The sequence below is a fragment of the Lagopus muta genome, chromosome 5 (assembly GCF_023343835.1).
Source record: "Lagopus muta isolate bLagMut1 chromosome 5, bLagMut1 primary, whole genome shotgun sequence".
NCBI lineage: Eukaryota > Metazoa > Chordata > Aves > Galliformes > Phasianidae > Lagopus > Lagopus muta.
The window spans coordinates 5,706,641-5,726,900 of NC_064437.1; the positions used below are offsets into that span (position 1 = coordinate 5,706,641).

Below are 20,260 nucleotides of genomic sequence, written 5' to 3' on the forward strand. Positions count from 1 at the left end.
ATGTTTTTAATAAACATTACCATTATTTCCCATATGACACAGCAGGATATGCAGAGAACCTTTTATTTTTAAACTCACAGTCACTAAACTCTCAGCCACTCCAAATGTGATCTCGTTGTCTATGCAAGTAGGTATTTCTCTGAAAAGGTCCTCAGGTCTAACATTTAAAATTGTAATTCTTATATAAAAGAACACTTCAACACTTTTCCTGGGGTTCCATCCAAGCAAAAAAAACCTGTGAAATCCACAAAAGTTCTTACTGCTCTCTTCCTGACAGAAAAGGAGCATCAGCACTCATGTTCCTGACATACAACCATAATCCTCTTGATCAATACACTGTCAACATCTCCTATATTTACCAGTTTAAGATCTAATACTTCAACTGCACAGCCAGATCAAGAGAGATAACACAGAAGCTCTAAAACAGCACACTACAATAATCTGGTAGCTGTTGTCGCCATGGATCAGAATTTATTTTAAATATTTATATTGATGGTCCAACATAAATAAAACCATATATATTCCTTCATAAGCCTCTGGAAATTTGATTGTAACTCACAGGTACCCCTAAGAAAATTTGGGACAGCTCGGGGATTATTCTAGCCCAAACCTTCCCTTAGTTTCAAAGAAGAAAAGACATTTTTTAAGGTATCATTCATAGCTGGGACTCTCTTCAAGCCATGGCATGGGGAGACGCTGAGAAGCAAACACAAATCAAACTCCGGAAAAGTAAGGATGAAGACATGAACAGATTAGGAAGAAATTTCAATGGTGATTTTAGCTACACATTGCCAAAAATGTCTTTTTTAAACCAATACATATTGGAATGAGCAATGTGAGGATATCGTGCTAGTGCAAGCAGAAGACATAAGCCTCGAATCCTGTGAAAAACATTAAAACAAAACAAAAAAGAAACACAAAAGGAACATGCAATCTGACATTCAATTATCTCCAAGCTCCTGTTGGCTCACAGATCAGGCACAATTCATAAACTCTGCGTTTTACTCATCAATTTCTTCACAAAACAGCATCTTCGCCTCTAAAACCTAAAAACCTATGTTTTAACAAGATTATATGCTATACCCTCCCTTAGCATCTAAATATAAAGCTTCATATACCAGAATGTTTGTGTCAGATATAGAAGCAGAATTACTATCCTAGTCATGACAGCATCTAGACCTAAAACAAACTTCAGTAGGTTATTGGAGAGGGAGGGAACCAAGGAAAAGGACAGAAAGATCTTAATTAATAGTTGTTGGTATTCTGAACAGGCTTAACCTTGGAGGCTGCCTCTCAAGATAGCTCAGATGTCCTACATGCCTGCTTTTTCTTGGGAAAGGATATGTACATATAGATAGGCTTTGTGTTGTACCTGCAAAGGGCAAGACTTACTTGTTTCACTCTCTGCAATGAGGAATTACATAACCTATGATCTTCTTTCCATGCTGTATGTCATACATTACCCTCAAGAATCCTTCAGCACTGGAACTGACAGCATTTCAGTTTCTCCACTCTAACAGTACATGACTAGCATATGATCACACTGCTATATATTAAAAAAATGCACCGAAATGAAATAATACCAGCATACAACTGTTAACGTCGCAGAAAAGGCCTCCACATCAGGCAGTACGTAAACAGGCAGAATAAGACTTCAGGACTTTCTATCACACTGCCTTGTGTGCAGACTTCTCTGCTTCAATACAGAACTGTAAACATACAAATTTCAGTAAACACTTACTAACAACATACTCAAGTAGTTTATTGTAGCCATCAACAATAACACATATGAAAGGCTCCTAAGCTGAAAATCACAAGGGGCACAACCAGACTGAAAACAAACTTCACCCTGAGTTTGAATCCAGAAAATGTCATCTTCTCATTGCATGACAACACAGAACTGACTATCAACTGGACAAACTGATTTGTTAGTTCTAATGCTCCTGAAGACCATCTTCAATCTCAGGAAAAAGTCCATGTATTTTTGCAGCTCCCTTTAGTGACTTTTATATTATTTGCTCTGGGAATACAAAGTCAAGCACCTCTATTTTAATGAACACCCTGTTTAGAGATTTCAGCATTAGTTGTACTTTTAAGTGATAAGGTCTGCCTACAGCACAGACTGAGGAAGAAGGACTGCCTGCTCCCCACCCCAAGGAAAACAAGACATCTCTGCTCTGTAACAAGACAATTACTCTCAATAAAGATCTAAATCACAAAATGCTAAAAATACTCCATTATCTCAGGTACAAGATAACATACATACGTATGGGTGCACATATAAATGTAAATCCATACACATACATAAGAACTCAAGCATTTCACATACATAATCCCTAAGCCACTACATTCTAAAGAGAAGTCGCCTCTTACCTTTTTTCTTATACATTTGTTAAGAAACGAATGACCCTGTGCCTACTCATGATGACTGCAGCACAATCAGCCAGTTCTGCTGAATCAGTGTGTTCTTTTTGATCCTAAAAAGAAAACATAAATACGCATTTTGTAACTGGTAGTTCTGCCACAAACCACGTTTTTTCAACACTGCTAACACAGATACATACGGCAAATGCTGCAAGCCTCTAAATGATTTAGATTACATATGCAGCTTTCAATTCAGGGGTCTATGCACTATGTCACTATTGTACACCAATATTCTCATGAAAAAGGCTTCTCATAAAAAGCACATTGCTACCTACTGACAATTATTCTTCATTTAATCCTAAACTCACAGAGTGAGACAGCAACTCTAATTGTTTTTGTATCCCTCGTGACCTTGACTGCAATGCTATATTTATAAAATTAGTCTCTAAAGTTCATTACACTACATTACAGTAGGCCTTCCAAAAATGAAAAGCTAGTAGCTTTGATACTAGACAAAAATTCATGACCCTCTGAGTTCTGTAAACTGCGTTTATCAGCTTCCCACTGATTCTGTTGTAGCTAAACTGTTTTTGTCTACAAATTATTCCTCCTACAATCCTGGGCTCCCTTCACTTCCAATCAGCTTATTCTCTCAAATACCACCATGGCATCAACACTTAAGAGCAGAGAAGACACAGGCAGAAAAGTCTTCAGAAGTACCTTGTTCTCCTAATTACAGATTTTTTCAAGGCCAGGTGATCATTTTCATGGTCTGCATCCTGGCACACAACAGAGCTCAAGAACCCAACACAGCCATGAGAAAAGAAAGGCTTTAACAACCAAACAAGAACAAAGACTGCAATAAGTTAAGGTACCAGTATTTGACCTGTTAGGCAGCTGAAATATTTATTAGCACTCTGATGAAGCAGCTGCATGTATGCTAGGGAAAAAATTATTATCTTACAACTCCAACAAACAAACAGAGCAAAAAACAAATAAACAGCACCAACAAAACAAAACAAAAAACCCCTCAGTTTTCCACACATTAAAACAATATTCGGTGTTACACTACAAATTGCCCAGGGTTGTTTATTATTCTTTTCAGAAATAAACTATAGTAATAATTCCAGGAAACTAATGAACTGAACAGGAGCACTCTTAGTAGTGCCATTTCCAAATTCAGAATAAAATCGCACAGCTTTGCCTGCCAACAGAACCGTTCCTGTAGGCAAAATAAAAACGTTCATGCCATGTGTATTTCAACTCCTATAAGCTGAGTTGTGGATATTTGGGAAATATTAACAATTATTGTAAACAAGGTTCTTCAGGTGAGCTTCTTAATGCACACAAAAATGAAGGTGTGCAAAAATTCAATTCTACTGAAAGTCTTCAGAATGATGAGATGTGAAGTAACATGGCAGCTGAGCAAGGTATTCTCACCATGCTCCTTACTGGTCTGTAGACAGAAGAAAATGATTTGGTTTCCACGACCCTTTTGCAAGACAATCCTCTTTGCAATTTATGGCTAGGCCATCAGGAACATCAAACACATTTCACACTAAGCAGTCATACATTAACCACAAACTTCAATCCCTGCCAATCAGAAATGGATCAGACCTAGCAACGCACAGCTGAAACACGCTGTGCTGTTACCAGTGCTCTAAGCCAGCAAGCCTACCAGGAAGGCAATATCCAAAGCAATAATATAGTTTTACTATTCACTGCTTTTATTCTGACTCATTTTCCTTGTTCCATTCTTACCATGTAATAATTTTTTGCCTTTAACACAGAGGAACACAGATTCAGACAATCATAACCAGCCTCTGAAGAGAAAGCTTTGAAGAGCTGTTACCTGGAGGTCCTACAGCTTTTTGTTTACAGTTCAACAATTCATCACCACTTTCTCCTTTCAAAGATCAAAGCATACTTACAGATATGGATGTATTTATTAACAAAGCAATTTGTAAAGGAAAAAAAGTAAATTGTACAAGTTGGGTTTCATGAGAGAAGTGAAACTCAAGTTAACAAAGTCAAGTTCTTTTTCCAAGAGTGTACTAAAACAGAATCAAGAAGAGTAACTACAAAGGAAAGCCAAGAGTATTTACAACAGCGTAAGAACTAGTGATTATTAAGCTTTTCTTACTGCTAAAAAATGATTCCATCACACTTTAAAAAAAAAAAAAAAACCAACAACCTAACATATATTTCCACCTAAAAACGGTGTATCTACTGAAACATAAGACCACAAAGGAAGGAGGCCCTGTGTCTCTGCTGTTCAAGATTGCTTACTTGGTACATTTCACAGTTTCTTATCTCTTCTGCTGATGGTTGGCTGAACTTTTTGCCTCCTGCCCTACGGTAATATCACTCAGGTGCTTCTTGGTTAAAATACTACATATATGATTTCCCTCAGGAGCTCCAAGAGGGCGTCTGCCAATTACTGCAAAGGCAAAACAGAAATTGAAGAGAAATTTGACAAGCAGAGACGTGCCCAGAATAAAGAAAGGATGAAGAACAGAAAGAGAGCGCTCTAAAAATACAACGTTAAAAATATTTTCAACAAAAAGGAATGTAAAAAATGTTTACAAAACCAAATGGAAATAATCCGAATAGGAATTGGAATAGCTTACAATAAATGAAGAGACTGAAAGAGCAGCAATTTTGACACTATGTAAAAAAAATTAAAAAATGCAGAAAACTCAAAGCATGAAGAGATGCTAAAAAAGGCTTCCATCTACTGGCAAGGATCCAACCCATCACTACACTACAGATCCTCTATAATGTGCTATCGGTGAGAAGATGTCTTTGAGTAGGCAGAAATACATCTGCAGCCATTTTAATGCACTTTGTTATTGCAAGAGTAATTGAATAAGGTATTATCATAAATGCAAACCCAGATTTCAGTGCTGGTATCTTAAATTCCTACTTGTCTATTCACTGGAACCATCAGATGGGAGACTCAGAGAGATGACACACAGTGAATGTACTCAGGTCTCAAACACTGCAAGAATGAAAGCTGCAAAAAGAAAAATACTTTAAGCAGGAGTGGAAACAGGTAACAAGCTTCAGGTCACACATCAATTAGACAAAACAAATTATTTTCAATTAATCGGAATTGTAAGTCTTCACATGTGGAAAAGGTGGGGTTTCTCCTTCACTCAAGTGATGAAATGCTTTGAACAATGGTAAATTATCTTGTGCAGTTTATCACTGTAACTGTTCCTATTGGCCTCTCACAGATGAAGCATCAAGTTTCACACATATGTGTTTGATTACTTTTTAAGAATTAATGTAAACAGAAAGACAGACTACTGCCTAGGACTGTTCCTCCCACAAACCAGTCCTCCATACCAGTCTCAGGGTATGCTGTCACAACAGCACCCATATGGACAGCACACATCCAGACCAAGGAATGAATGGAAGCTTCATTCTGCAGTGCTGTTGTCTTTCCTGAACTTCATCAATTCTCAAACAGCTATTCATCCTATACAAAGACACTACTGGGCTGTTTTCATCTAGCGTGTGCCAAACAGAAGGAAGGGGGGGCATGAGAGAATGCCTGTGGTGTAGCAGTAGCTCTATCTGAGTCACATGCATGAAAATGGCTGCAGCGGCAAGGGCTTCAGATTAGACCACGAATTAAACATGAATTGTTCTCTTAGTACGTTAAGCCAGTAGTGTGCAATGCGACCCCAAAAAATTGTTTTCAAAATTCAAAGTTTTTTTTCAAAAATACCTTGTCTAAAATGTGAAAATTCCATTAAAATGTGCCTTAAATCCACTCAATGAGAAATATTAAAAACAGAAGAGATGAAATTATAACAAATACAAACAAGACAGTCCCTGCTAATCCTTTTCCTGCACCAAAAACTCAAGATGCCCAATTATGCTTCATTCTAATGACCATAATTCTCTGGCACTCCTGCTAGTCAACATAAATCAATCAAAGAGTAGACTGGGGCATGGCAGGCTATTTCTGTGTAATACAACCCCGGCTCTCAACCCATGACTGCTGACAAAAGAAACTATTTCAGTGTTGTGGTGGTTTGTCCTCTTTCACCCCGGATAATTCCACAAACAGAGATGGACAAAACCTGAAGCAGCACACAGTTTCTGTATTATTTCACTAATTTTTCATTTTTTCCTGTTACTTTTCCACATGCTATTTTAAAGCTATTATTCTCACTTCTGTCTCCAGCCAAGTTTCTGAGAGCAGACATTCACGTGTGCCAGAGCAGCAGCAAGGCAGTCAGAAGAGCAGCCAACTTCAAAGAAGTCATATAGAAAGTATCACCATCAGAAGTAACAGGGAGACAAGAAAAATTACAGCAACACTATCAACCTGTGCCCTCCATTAAATGAGAGAAAGCAGCTCAACTGAGAAGGACACCTGCTTTATAACAGCTTAGAGTAGAATATAATTCCCAATTTCTACCTTTTTTGACTGATTTGATGAGAAAGAGATTGATTTGCTCTCCTAGTGCAAACACCACCTTGCCAAAAGGCCCATCCTTTCCCAGCACACTAACGAGGCAGGCCTATCAGTACCTGGAGACAAGAACCACATCTGCTTCTTATATAACTACTTCTGACCGGCTCCACAAGTATCCTTCACCAGCTCTCTGAAAGAGCAGATAGACAGTTTTGCACTGCAGTGCTGCCTTCAATGCCAGTTTTCCTAGAAGAGAAAATCCTTTCCTGAACTTACTCACATGTTCATAAAGCTCACTTCAAAATTTAGTGTTTTATAAACCTATGTTGTATAAAATGAAGCGTTAAAAACTCCGAGTTTAAAATGCTGTGAACTATAAAGAATCCAACTACAGTGTATTAAACATTAATATGAAGTCGTGTTTCTTACTCTGTCCATGGATTCTGTAGTGTTATCAATCTAACATTTTAAAAACATCTGAGGACCATCATCTATCTTTTATTCATCTGAAAATTAAATTAAAATGCAGAATAAGTGCTAAGCATCTCAGAGTAGACTAATCTTGCCTCACAGAATCACTAAGGTTGGAAGAGACCTCTAAGATCATCTAGTCCAACCCCAACCCACCCCCACCACGCCATGCTCCCTGACCACGTCGTCCCTCGTGCCACAGCTCTGTGATTCTTCAGCACTTCTGGGGACAGTGACTCCACCACCTCGCTGGGCAGCCTGTGCCAGTGTGAGCACTCTTCCTGAGAAGAATGATTCCTTGATATCCAACCTGAACCTCCCTGGTGTAGCTTTGGCCATCACCTCTCATCCATTCACTGTGACCTGGGAGAAGAGGCCAACCCCCCTCCTCATTACAACCTCCTTTCAGGGAGTTGTAGAGAGTGATAAGCTCTCCTTTGCACAGTTCATTGTTTCAGGTATTTCTTAGATTTGGGCAATATAGGAAGAACTGACTAAGGTCCCCCAGAATCACTAATTAAATACCAAGGAACTGCCCTTTTTATAAAACCAGGGGGACTGATATTGCAGGTGCTGATAGCAAGATCCATATGTGATAATAAAAGCCAAAACTGCCACACGATCAGAATGGGACAGATTAAAAGGACAATAGGAAAGAGGGAAACCACTCTGCTACCATTTACCAGCCCATCAATTCTGAGTTGTACCCATTGGGGAAAGAAGCTGCTAGAACAGACACAATTTATGCACTCAGCTGCTCTTTAGAGAAAGGCCAACCTGTACAGAAAAGAAGTCTGGAAGTCTGCAGTCACCTCTTACAGAACATCAGTTAATTGTTTACTAAAGCCACCTCTATCAGCACAGTTGGACACATCCTCTTTCCAATGCTGCTCTGGTCACACATTTATTCTTTTGATAGTTACGTAATGACAGTTACCTAAAATCTTTCCCACATACACTTCTAATAGGAAATATCATTTTAATACACAGCAAACAGTTGTTATTTCTCAAAGCCTTTGTAGAGCTAGATTCCCATCTGTCTGAAAACAAACTCAAAGATCACAAATGCTTCTTTCACACTCCCTTCAATGTGAAATCATCTCAAGGAAGTAACTTTTAATTTCTACTAACAATTTTACTTCTCCTATTGTACTGACCTATTTAGACCACACTGAGATACACACAAATACTGACACACTATGAACTATTTTTGTCTTAAGAAATGCAGGAAAGTTCATCCCCATGTTTGTGATCACAATCTAACTGGTCTAGCTGATGTCACTGTGGGTTAGGTCTCAAGGCATCTGTAACTGGTAACTCACTCAATACAACTCGATACAGCCATGGCAACACTGCTGCACTGCTGCTTCTGAGCATGATTCTCATTTACACCCAGTGCCATTAACATCCTTTAACAGTGCTGAAGGGACTGAATGCTACCCAACAGAACCATTTCTGACACACACACACACACACCCCATGTCCAGCTCCCAAGATGTGCACAGACTGCTTCTCTCAAGCATCCATGTGTTCAAAATCCCTAAGTTCAGACAAGCTTTGTTAACTACCAAAGTGCCACTTTGTCCATATTTCCTCAAGGAAAAAAAGTACAATTGCACCTACAGGCCATCTGTGTAGAAACGACACATAATGGCAAAAAATAAACAAGGACAAAACACAACCACAAAGGACATTACAGGAAAAGAATGAGGGAATAAAGACACTAAATATACACATAAATATTACCTGCCAATCTCAGTAAGGAAGTTCTAATTCCCATCATACTCAAATCCACTTCCACAGAAGAGTACAAAAAATAGATGTGCAAATCTATTACAGATTTACCTGCATTTTACATGTGACTCGTTAACTAAAAGTAAAGTAAATAAAAAATAAGTGCACTAATTTAATTTCTTGAAAACACAAAAGTATGTGGGTAGACAGATGCTTACAGTAATGACCTTTTAAAGTTACACTAGTAGAAGTATCAAGAAAGAACAACACATGAAGTATACTGGGATACTGCTCAGCTTTCATCATTTACACACAGCCACAGTGTGAATCAATACAATTTGCTGTTTCAGTGAAGTGGCTATTCCAATACACAGGCTATTAAAAAGAATTTGTTACTAGCTCAGTAAGTGTGTTTTATGCATATACTTATTATGAACTAACCAATATTCCACACAAGATGCAACTCAGTAATGCAGTAACCACTAATGTGCTCTGCTGAAGAACAGGACAGCAAACAGTGATTGCCCATACCTGGGTACACAGCACAGAAAGGGCACAGATGGGACAGCTGCACCTTCTTCAACAAAACCTAAGTCTGAGACGCAGACAACAGCATGCATTCCCACTGTAATACAGAAAAACAAGTGGCTTCAAAAAGACTGTCAGATAAATTTTAAAAAGCCTAATAGGCAAGGAGGAAACTTGCCTGTTATGCAATCTCAGTTGATACTAAAAGTTCATTTATCTGCATTACAGAGCAGATAAGGTATAAAAAATTACACTGACATGACTGGCTCATGAAGCATAGTTAAAACTGTATACCTTAAACATGTGATTTCTGTCTCTTCTCCATTCTGCTAGGAAAACTCAACATTCACAATTCCAGTAACACACATTTGAAAAGAACTTACATGCTGGGTTCAGTACTATCACTTATCAAGTGTTGTAGTTTTCTATTTGATTTCCTATGGAAATGAAGATTATGAAATCACGTTGTTCACTTACTATTTTTGTACTGGTTAAAAAAGCAGAAACAAAAACCTACATTCATGAAAATGAGTATCTGCACAGTAAAATCCAAACGACACTTCTCCAAAGAAAAGGCAAGCAGGATTCAGCTGCTTTATGCATTTTTGGGAGCAACCTGCTAAGCAATCAGCGCCCAGAGTTAAGGTGTCATGTGAGCATGCTGCAGTTACTGCAGAGGGGGAAGGAAGGGAAGAGATAGTAAGAGGTAAATACCATTTGAATCTACAGGATTTCAATCTAATAATGGTAGAACAACACTCTTACAAAGCACTTCAAAGAACTTGCGTACATACAACATCATATTCAGTATACACTACAAAACTCACATCTCCTTATTTAAAACCAAACACAGTTCTCTTCATTACCAGACCATTTAAGAATTTCCCCGCTACTTACAAAATCTCTCATAATTCTGAATACTTACGGGCAGAAAAAAACTGGTCATCAGAAATCCAGGTTCATTTAGATATTCACTGCTTCAATCACAGTGATGCCTGTTCCTGTATCAGCCTGCAGGACTTGACCAACACACTGCACTCATTCAACCAAGAAAACCATTAAGCTTTTCTAAGCATCAGCTTAGCCAAGCCCAGTTCCCTGCCCTCGCTGTTGCATGACATCAGGCAGCACTTTCCCTGAATCTGTGATGTCCTAAGAAGACAGGACAGCATGACCCCCAGTCAGCAGCTGGTGGAGCTCACACACAGGGAGCAAAGACACAACTTCTGCTTCATACCATGGCTATTTAAGGAATCACCAGCACCAGATATCCATGCCACTTTTGCAATACAGAACAGAAGCCCACCTGCCTTTCTTGTTCCACCACAAAAGTAGAAAAAGTAAACGTGCTGCCTCTTCAATCACTGAACTTCCCAATCCATGTGGAAACAAACTTGTTTTCGTTCAAACTCAAACGCAAAGGCCAGAACTGAACCACCTGACTGTGAATTTCTTTCTGTCCTTTATCTTCAGCAGATGACTGGGGCAGGATTACCCAAATCACAGAATCACAGAATCACCCGGGTTGGAAGGGACCCCAAGGATCATGTAGTTCCAACCCCCCTGCCTAGCAGGGCCACCAAACATACACATTCAGATCAGGTTGCCCAGGACCCCGTCCAACCTGGCCTTAAACACGTCCAAGGACGGGGCATCCACAACCTCCCTGGGCAGCCCGTTCCAGGGCCTAACCACTCTCCTAGTAAAGAACTTCCCCCTAACATCCAACCTAAATCTTGCCTCCTTCAACTTGGATCCATTTCCCCTTGTCCTGCTGTTGTCAGCCCTTTTGAAGAGTTTACTCCCCTCCTGGGTGTAGGTTCCATTCAGGTATTGATAGGCTGCAATGAGGTCACCCCGCAGCCTTCTCTTCTCCAGGCTGAAATCACCCCCAAGCACATCACCAGAGTCACCTCCCAGAGGTGGCTGCTTGCGAGGCACACCAGGCTCAGCACGAGCTCTGAGCACAGCACAAAGAAATACACAACACTGCAACCACAGACCCACAGAGTGGGAGAAGTGATGGAAGAACAAAAACCAGAAGCAAAGCTGCTGACGAAGAAGAAGAAAATGAGGGAACAGTTTCATTGAGCAGGTTGAAAGGAAAAAAAAATAATTAAGTACATCAGATGATAACTGAACTCCAGATCTGTGATTGTTTTGTTTCTATCTGCAATTTTTGCCCTGCAACCTCCCCCAGACTTCCTATAATCTGACTGGCTAACATATCAAGTAATACGTTTTAAATGTTTTCATCTGATTTGCCCATTATTTTTGAATTTATCATAACTACATATTTACTATACATTCAGACTTACACATGGCTCATGCTTATCTCAGCAACCCCGAACCAACCATCTAGATCACATGCAGAGTGCAAACAGGCAAGTCAACATGTGCACTGAGTTCAAAGAAGAGTTTTGACACTACAAAACTGAACCTGGAAACTGAAAAGCTCCTCTAATAGTCAACGTCATTCACAAATGCAGAAGCTACTATGGGATTTAGAAGGCTCTTTGATGTGCTTCTTACACTGAACATCACCAACTCCTTTTAAGTTCATTGTACTACTTTTTAGAGAAATGTATCAGCATGTGTTTTCTTCACAGATATAATCTGTGAATTTTGTAGTTCATGTATTCCACCTATTATTTCCCCAAACAAAATATAAATGTTTACGCTGAACTCATGTATAACGATTGAGTTATAAATAAAAAAGTTTCAGTATATCATAAACTAAAACTTTCACATGACAGTAATGTAAAACATTACAAGAATCTAGGACTAAGGCAAATGATTCCTAGGGTAACTATGGCACTTCTGTAACTGAAAGAGCACACGTGAATCTCTGACATAAGCATGGCTTAATTGCCAATCATCACCTGGTAGGAAATGACCTCTGATCCGAGTGCTGCGAAGACGGAAGGAAGGTTCCTTCCAGCTACCACTTCAACAACAACAACAAAGGGAACATGAGACCAATCCTCAACATTCTGCCTTTTTAGGCAGCCCCATGGATGTACTCTGGCAAAACTGAAGCACGAGTCAGTAAGCAAGACTCACAATGAAACGTTACCAGTAAACACAGAAAATACAGTCTACCAAATTATGACTCTTAACAGGAGAAGAGATTTTTGCAATACATGCAAAGGCTCAAAACATTTCCAGTATCTCCAATCATACCCAATTCCTCTGTCACTAATCACCAATTGCTGGGAAATGGTCCTAAAATAGTTACCAAAGTGAAATCTGCAGTGAAGTATTTTCATATACAAATAATAGCAGAAAAAAAAAACAGTTACAGGTTTGTCTAGCTCATTTTTTTTAACTGCTGCAAACTGCAGTCAGGCTAACAAACAGAAGAACATAGCATTGCATTGTTTTATATACAAAGCCATACCCTAAACAAGGCTCAGCATCACTGTGTAGAGTATCAGTGAATGCCTCAAGCCTCCACCAGAAAACTTTCACCTTTGTTAGTACATGGGAACTGAACCAGTAACAGAAATCCAAACAATTTTAAGAAAAATTAATACAATTATTAAGAAAAATTAATACAACTTTCAATTATAAAGTCCTACTACACTTTACTATCCAATTAATTCCTTAAAATATATATATATATATTAAAAATGCTTCTTGTTGATATTAAAAAGGAGGGAGGAAAGTACAGAAAACAGAAGGAAAACTATAAACTAGTAGCATGCAGTACAGCTCTTCATAGAAAAACAAAGATGATGCGGCATACCAGAATGCTTCCGCATCTTCAACACATTCCCTTAAACAACTGATGTTAACGTGACCCCACTGACTCACAAGGCAGATTCATCATTTCAGTTGCCATCAAATCATTAAGAATATAAGCCATGTTTACAGCAAACAAGACATTTATATATTCTATATGCAACACGGAGGTGGCATGCAGAGTGCTATCTGAAAATGATTCAATACAAAGATTGGTAATTGCTACTCAAGGACATCTAGCAAAACAAAAAATTAATCAAGTGGAAGTGCAACCTGAAGTCCCTGTACATTTCCCAATGTACACCGGACAGAATACTCAAAAATACCTGCATTTGGACACTGTCACTTTAAGACATGAACATACAGCCACACTGCCATACAATGACATCTCCAAATTTTACACAGAAACAAAACAACAGTAAAGTTCTGGGTTTTTTTAAACTCTTCTCACCGATCTTCATAACTGAATTAAACCAACACAAAACTACTGTCCTAGCTTGTACCAGTACTGCTGAGAGCACTCTAGCTCCACACTTGCTCTAACACAGAAACATCTACTGACTGTGACTCTGTTCTTCACATAGTTTCTCACTTTTTTGTTTGCCTTTTTTATTCTACTCTAACAGAACTATGTGTAAAATCTGGTTGCCTGGACTTGCTTCTTTAAGTTAACTCCCACTTGAGCTAGAGAACGAACTGTGTAGGAACAGTCTATGCAGCACTGTCACCCCTCAGCTCCTGGCCACATACTACAGTGCCTTTAACAGCCATAATTTAAAAATGACTTTAGTAAAGCCCTTTATAATAGTTTAAGTGACCACTGCCAGATTTTCTCTGCCTTTTGCCTTCAGGCAACTTCATGCTGACTCGCTGTTATTTCGGAAGAACGAGCATCCATGTTGCACACTTCTACTTATCCCTTACAGCATGATCTATCACACTTATCCTTTCGATAACAATATAGCATGTTTTGCTCTCGTTGCTAGTCAAACTCATTGGAATGGGTAGATATTCTGAATTCTACTTCAGTAGAAACTACTGTGTAAGTGAAGGATTCTCTGTATATCTTTTCAAACTTCCCATCCACTTACATGAAGGGATGTAATTTTCCCAAATGTCCAAAATGTAACCAAAACAAAGTTAAGAGAAGTGAAAGCTGTTTCTGTCTCCTAAAACTCTCACTTGTTTCACCCATTTGCATTTGCTTATATATTTATTATCAATAAAAAAAGCTTTGTGAACTTACAGAGTCATTGTACTGAAATGTTTCTCAAGGCCCAAACCTTGCATGTCAGCTGACATCTCCGTTCATTTCAAAGTTCAAGTCTCATAAGACATCACAAGCAGAGCCCTAAAACAGGATTCCTGTAATCTCTTTCAACAATTTAATCTCAATCACTTAAAAAACAGCAGCATTTGCATAAAGGTTTCAAAGTACTCTATTAATATATTGGTATCTTCTAACAATGATCCGGATGCAATTCATCAGCACACACACTAACCATGGAAATTATCATCCCTCTTTTTTTATCTCCCTTAGCATCAGGGAGATCATTCTGATCAACAAAATATTAATACATAATTTATCCCAAAAGCCACTTATTTTTGGCCAACTTCTATTCTACTGCAAAACTTCACTCTAATCCTTCTGCAAAACAACCACATACAGAGTCCATAAGAACACAAAACTAACAAGCTTTTTTCCACCATGGTTTGCAGAGCTGGTGGACTGACAGCAACATACATTAAAAGGCTTATCATTCCTTGACCACAAGTTTTAATACTGCCTCTTTGTTCAGTCTCTACCTTTGTTCCCTGAGATAGCCATAGTCAGACTTCCCTAACTGAAATAAACTGTATTTCATCTCAGCCTTAGCCCCAGGTCTCAGATCCTGAAACGAGCATTTGAAAGTATTTAATCTCTTGCCTAATAACTGACTCAAAGCTAGCACAGAATTAACACCTAAAATCAGGGCTCAGAATTGCAGCTTTGTGGTGTTTTTTCTTCTTCCCTCACAAACGAAAGAAGAAAATGGACAATTACAGAACCCACCACAACATGTCTGAAGATGATAACTCATTAGGTTTGTATCAGAGTCTGAATTAGATGGAGGCACAGCTGAGATTTTAGGTCCTTTTTCAGCTTCCATTTCAGACTCCCCAAACCTCTGTGGAGAGATTTCTAATTTTGTCTCTCTTGGGTCAAGGAGATGGTTCTTGTAGCTTTGCATGCCATAATTTAAAGAAGAAAGAAAGTGCACCACTGGCTACAAACAACAAGGGATTCTGTTGTTTTAATCACTGAAGGTACATCTAAGATCAGGATTCATTCCATGCAATCAAAAATGGTTTGCTAATAAAAGCTAATTAAGCTTTAAAACATCATATGGTCAATAAATGCTGTCCAAAGAAAATAAAAGCTTTTATTCAAGCAGAATATCTTTATTTGCTTATTGAGCCCCTTCCAGTTCTGGGTTCAGCCTGGACCAACATACTGAAGGCAGCGTTGTTCTGGAATTCTAATCCAATCCAACTACACTTAATGTGAAGGTCACCAGATTTTGAGACTCCCTATTTAGTCAACTTCTAATTTCTGAATTGAATGAAAGCATGTGTAAGAATTAAACCCTCTGACAGATTTTTTAAAAAAAGAAAAAAAAAAAACCACAAGCTTTGTCACAAAACAATCAGTAATATCTCTATAAATAAACAAAATAACACCAAAACAGAAAGTCTATCAATTCCCAGCTGCCACTTGGTTCTCAGTGTGGTTAGAAGATAAAAGCAGTTCTCCAGCTGCCCTTCATCACACGCACCTCTTTAACCCTAACATTTAAGAGCAGGTCACTAACCCACCTCTGCACGGAGTCTGACATGCCCCAAGTGCCGGTTATTCCTAGACTGAAACACGACTACAGTTTCGCTTAATTAGAGATGTTACAAAACGCATCCCGCCTGCTGGCCCCATCCCCCCCTACCACCACCACCATTGCAGGAGGGACTTGTTACACATCGCGATGAGCAAGTCACATTCGGCGCCCGGGGACAGAGCGCGGATCCAGCCATAAAAAGGGCACGAGACGCAAACGGGGATCCTCCCCGCCCTTCTGGGGCGCTGGGCCAGGCCCGGGGCGGCGGGGGGGAGCCTCGCAGCGGCACACGGAGGGGGTCCAGGGGAGGCTGCGGAGCCCGCCGAGCGGTCCTCCTCCGGGGGCCGTGCCGGGGGAGGGGCAGGCCGGGGAGCAGCACCCAGGGACGGCGGAGAACGGCGGTATGGGGCTGGCAGGGCCGAGGGGAGCTCGCTGCTTTCCCCTCGGCCGGGCGCCCGACCCCGGGGCCGCACGCGAGGGACGAGAGCGGCGGGGCGAGGGGCACGCGGAGCCTCCGCGCTATCCCCACCCCCCCTTCCCGGTGCTCCCGGCTCGGCTCGGGCGTCGGAGCCCTCCCTGGCCGCCCGCGGGGCCTCGCTCCGAGTAGAGGGGCCTGGGGAGCGGGGTTCCTCGGCCTTCCGAGCCCGGGGACGGAGGAGGGCCGGGCTCACTCACCTCGGCGGGCGGCAGGCGCCGCCGGGTCTGCATGGCGAGGGGGATCCCCCCGGGGCCGCGCTCCTCCAGCCGCCGCCGCTCGCTCCCGGGCGGGCCCCGCTGTCCCCGCGAGCGCTGGAGAGACCGGCGCCCGCCCTCACCGCCCGCCAGCCGGGCTCCGCTCGCTGGCTCCGCGGCCGAGGCCGCCGCAGCTCCCGGCAGGCAGCGCCCCCTGGCCGGGCCCAGCGGCAGCGCACGGCACTGCGGCACCTGACGCACCCCCGCCCCGCCACCTCCGGATCGCACGCCCATACGCGCGCCCAAGTGGGAGCGACGCGACTCCCGGGAGCCGCCCGCAAATGGCAGCGTGTGGGAGCCGCGCGCGTCGCATCGGGTGCTCCGTGCTTCACGCCTCCGAACGGCAGCCGGGGACGCCCTACGCTGTGCGGACGCGGCGGTACCGGCACGCCCGGGGTGCGCGCGGAGACACCCGCTGAAAGGCAGCTCCAGAGAGAAAAAAAACACACTGGCTCCTCACAAAAGCGGACTCAGAAGTGCTCTCGGACTCCGTCAGCAAAACCGTCTCTCCAGCGCTTCGCCCGTGTGTGCGCGTTGCGCACCGGGCTGAAGAGGGGGCGGACAACCGCCGGCTCCCGCGCACGGCTCCGGTTTGAACCGCCGGCCGGAGCCCGAGGGCCCGGCTTACGGGCTTCGCTCACCGCCTCAGCCGCGTGCCGCCGCGCCCCGCCCGCGCTCACGGCCAACGCCTCAGGAGCGCTGAGGGAGCTGTCGGCGGGTTGGGCTCCGCCTGCTTCCTACGCTGCCGTGAGCCCCAGGGAGCGAATCGGGGGCTGCTCGCCCATCCCGCTGGAAATCAAAAGGAAGCACTTAGTGTTTATTCATTGATTCTGGTAGAACGATGCGCTTTTCAGGGAGAAAACACAAGATGCTCCCCACTAAGTGAATCATCAATCTGTGGACAAAGAGCTGAGGAGATAAAAAACGCTGATCGTGTCTGGTAGCAGCACATTAAATAGAAGTGGAATTTGCTTTCTCCTGTAAAGCATTCCAGGTTAACCCCAACGTGCCGTCTGTGGCAATTAGTGGTGCCACGCTTGTAAAGCACTGATGAGTTCTGATCCAGCACAGTGCACAGTCACTGCCCTCAGAACAGCCCTCATACAACAGCTCACACAGCTAAACACACGGCCTGCCTGACAGAAAGAAAGTACAGCATCAGCAATCTGACACTTCATGCCCTCCAGCCAAGTGCACGCCTGTGGTTCCCCAACTACCTATGTCTCATAGTTATATTGCTACCAGAATTTTGTTCTGTTTTATACGGCTGTGCTGCCAGATACCTGGAATGAAAGTATCCTTCTCGTCTCCACAATGTGATCCCTCTGCTAGGGAAGAATTTGGGCATGAGTAATGATAAACACTGTGTGCAAACAATAATTTTGGTCCCAAGTCCCAGCAATGCCATAAGGCATGGACCATTTATTTGGCACATTCAGTACAACTATGAAAAAAAAAAACAAAACTTCAGCTCTTTATAGTGCATCAGCTTCATGTCAGTGAGCATCTAGCGCACTGGGACAAGAAAAATATGCCTAATAATGCCCTAGATGGTAGCACGGACATTTGGCATTGATTTAACCACCTCTCTCCCTAAGTCTTTCACCGTCTTTGCCCAGCTGCTTGTGAGAAGGTACCAAGGAAGAGGACAGCTTGGGTATGTGGAGAGTCCAGCTCACACAAAGGTGGGGAATCACAGAGTCACAGAATGGCCCCAGCTGAAAGGGACCTCAAGGATCACGAATCTCCAACCCCCCTGCCACAGAACTGCAAAGAGGATGAGGAGACCATGGTTAGAAAGGTGAGGGGAAGCCATGGCGTGCCATAGTTGAGGGGGGCAGCTGAAAGTTGCAGGGTCAATACAAAGATAGGGATTTGTAGCAGCATACATGCATTGAGAGCTGGGAGTTATGGGCAACTGATACAGCAATAGTTATAGAGAATTAAGGAGAATGTTTAAACTACCTGGCAAAACTTGCAGAAACTTGGGGGAAAAGGAAGCTTGGCAATGATCTGAGTCTGTTACTGGATGGAAACAGTAGAAATGTGAACAATAACACAGGAAGGTGGAAGAGCTCAATAAGTATTTCTGGTCTGCATTTGGGGAAGAGCCAGGTGATACACAAATACAGTACGATGATGATGAGATACATTCCATTGCAACAGGCTCTGAGGGGGATGTTAAACAGAAGCTAATAGCTGGGTATCAGCAGGTCTAGGCAACTTGTGTCCAAAAGTTTTAAAAGCACTGGCACAGAGTATCTCTAGACAATTAACGTCAATTTTCAACAAATCTTGGAATGCTGTTCCAGAAGACTGGATGAAATATTGCACCAACATTTCAAGAGGGTAAACAAGGTGACCAGAGTAATTGTGGCTTGCCAGACCGACAAGAATTCTGGGCAACATAATGGGACATGGGCTGCATTACATGATTAGAAAAGAATTAAAGCATGGAAACAAAATTAATGCAAATTAATGTGGAAAACAAATCTTGCCAAAATAATTTGATTTTTAATGGCATTACAAGTTTGGTTGATCAAGGTAAGTAGGTCTGTGAAATACTTGTTAGCTTGAAACACTTTAATTAAGAAACCAGAATGATACGGACTCATTACAGCACATACTAAACTCTTTAAATTCTGTCTAACTGGCAGTTACAAATTAGGGAAATAAGAAGGCATCATCAAAGAACATGTTTCTGTGTCACATGGTGATTGGTTCTATGGTATTATATCTTTAGTAATGGCTTCAAGGAGAACATAAAACCATCACCAAGTCTGTGAGTGATGTGAACAATAAGGATCAACAAAAACAAGTCAGAACGTAGAGTATCTGAGACAGCTTGATAGCAAGTAATGTGCATTTCTGTACAGCCAGATGTAAATACGTGCACCAAAGAGTACAGGTCATGATTACAGGATGGGAGAACTTATGCTATAACAAGTTAATGCTCAAAAACCTCAAGAGACATCACAAATAATCAGAAGCAGATGAGCAGGTGGTATGGTGCTGTGGCCGGCAGGATAATATAATCCTTGGTTATATAAACAGAAGAATATAGAATTATGTCTTTATTTTTATCTGGCACAAGTCCAACTGCTCCTGAAATCTGATATTCAGATTTCCTCATAGAAGCTGGAAAAGAGGCGGTCCAGAGAAGAACAGCAAGAATGATTCAGACAGAAAGTCAAAACATTAAATCTGTTTCCATGTCTATAAGAAAGTGAAGGGCTGACTCAATCAATCACACGTTTTAAGTACTTCCAGAATTCAGTGACTATACTAAAGGCAGTTTCGTTCACCTTGCCAGTGAGGTCTTTTACCAAGTGAATTAATTATTGAGACACTTCAGGGAGGAACAAGTTAGGTGAGGTGCTTGTCA

General features: G+C 41.7%; 1 protein-coding gene across 6 annotated transcripts in view; it reads right to left on the reverse strand.

Moving 5' to 3' along the window:
• ZFYVE9 (zinc finger FYVE-type containing 9) overlaps nucleotides 1-17,524 on the reverse strand; it is a 56,618-nt gene extending 39,094 nt beyond the window's left edge. The window contains exons 1-4 of one of the 6 annotated variants that reach the window (XM_048946910.1): nucleotides 9,533-9,602; nucleotides 5,291-5,380; nucleotides 4,654-4,804; nucleotides 2,374-2,477 (exon numbers count right to left, since the gene is read on the reverse strand). The gene's annotated coding sequence lies outside the window, so the exon portion shown is untranslated. Of the gene's footprint in view, nucleotides 1-2,373; nucleotides 2,478-4,653; nucleotides 4,805-5,290; nucleotides 5,381-9,532; nucleotides 9,627-16,818; nucleotides 17,026-17,335 lie in introns of those variants that run through there. The other 5 variants (XM_048946911.1, XM_048946909.1, XM_048946912.1 and 2 more) reach the window with 5 other exon arrangements.
• Between the last annotated feature and the right edge of the window lie 2,736 nt (nucleotides 17,525-20,260).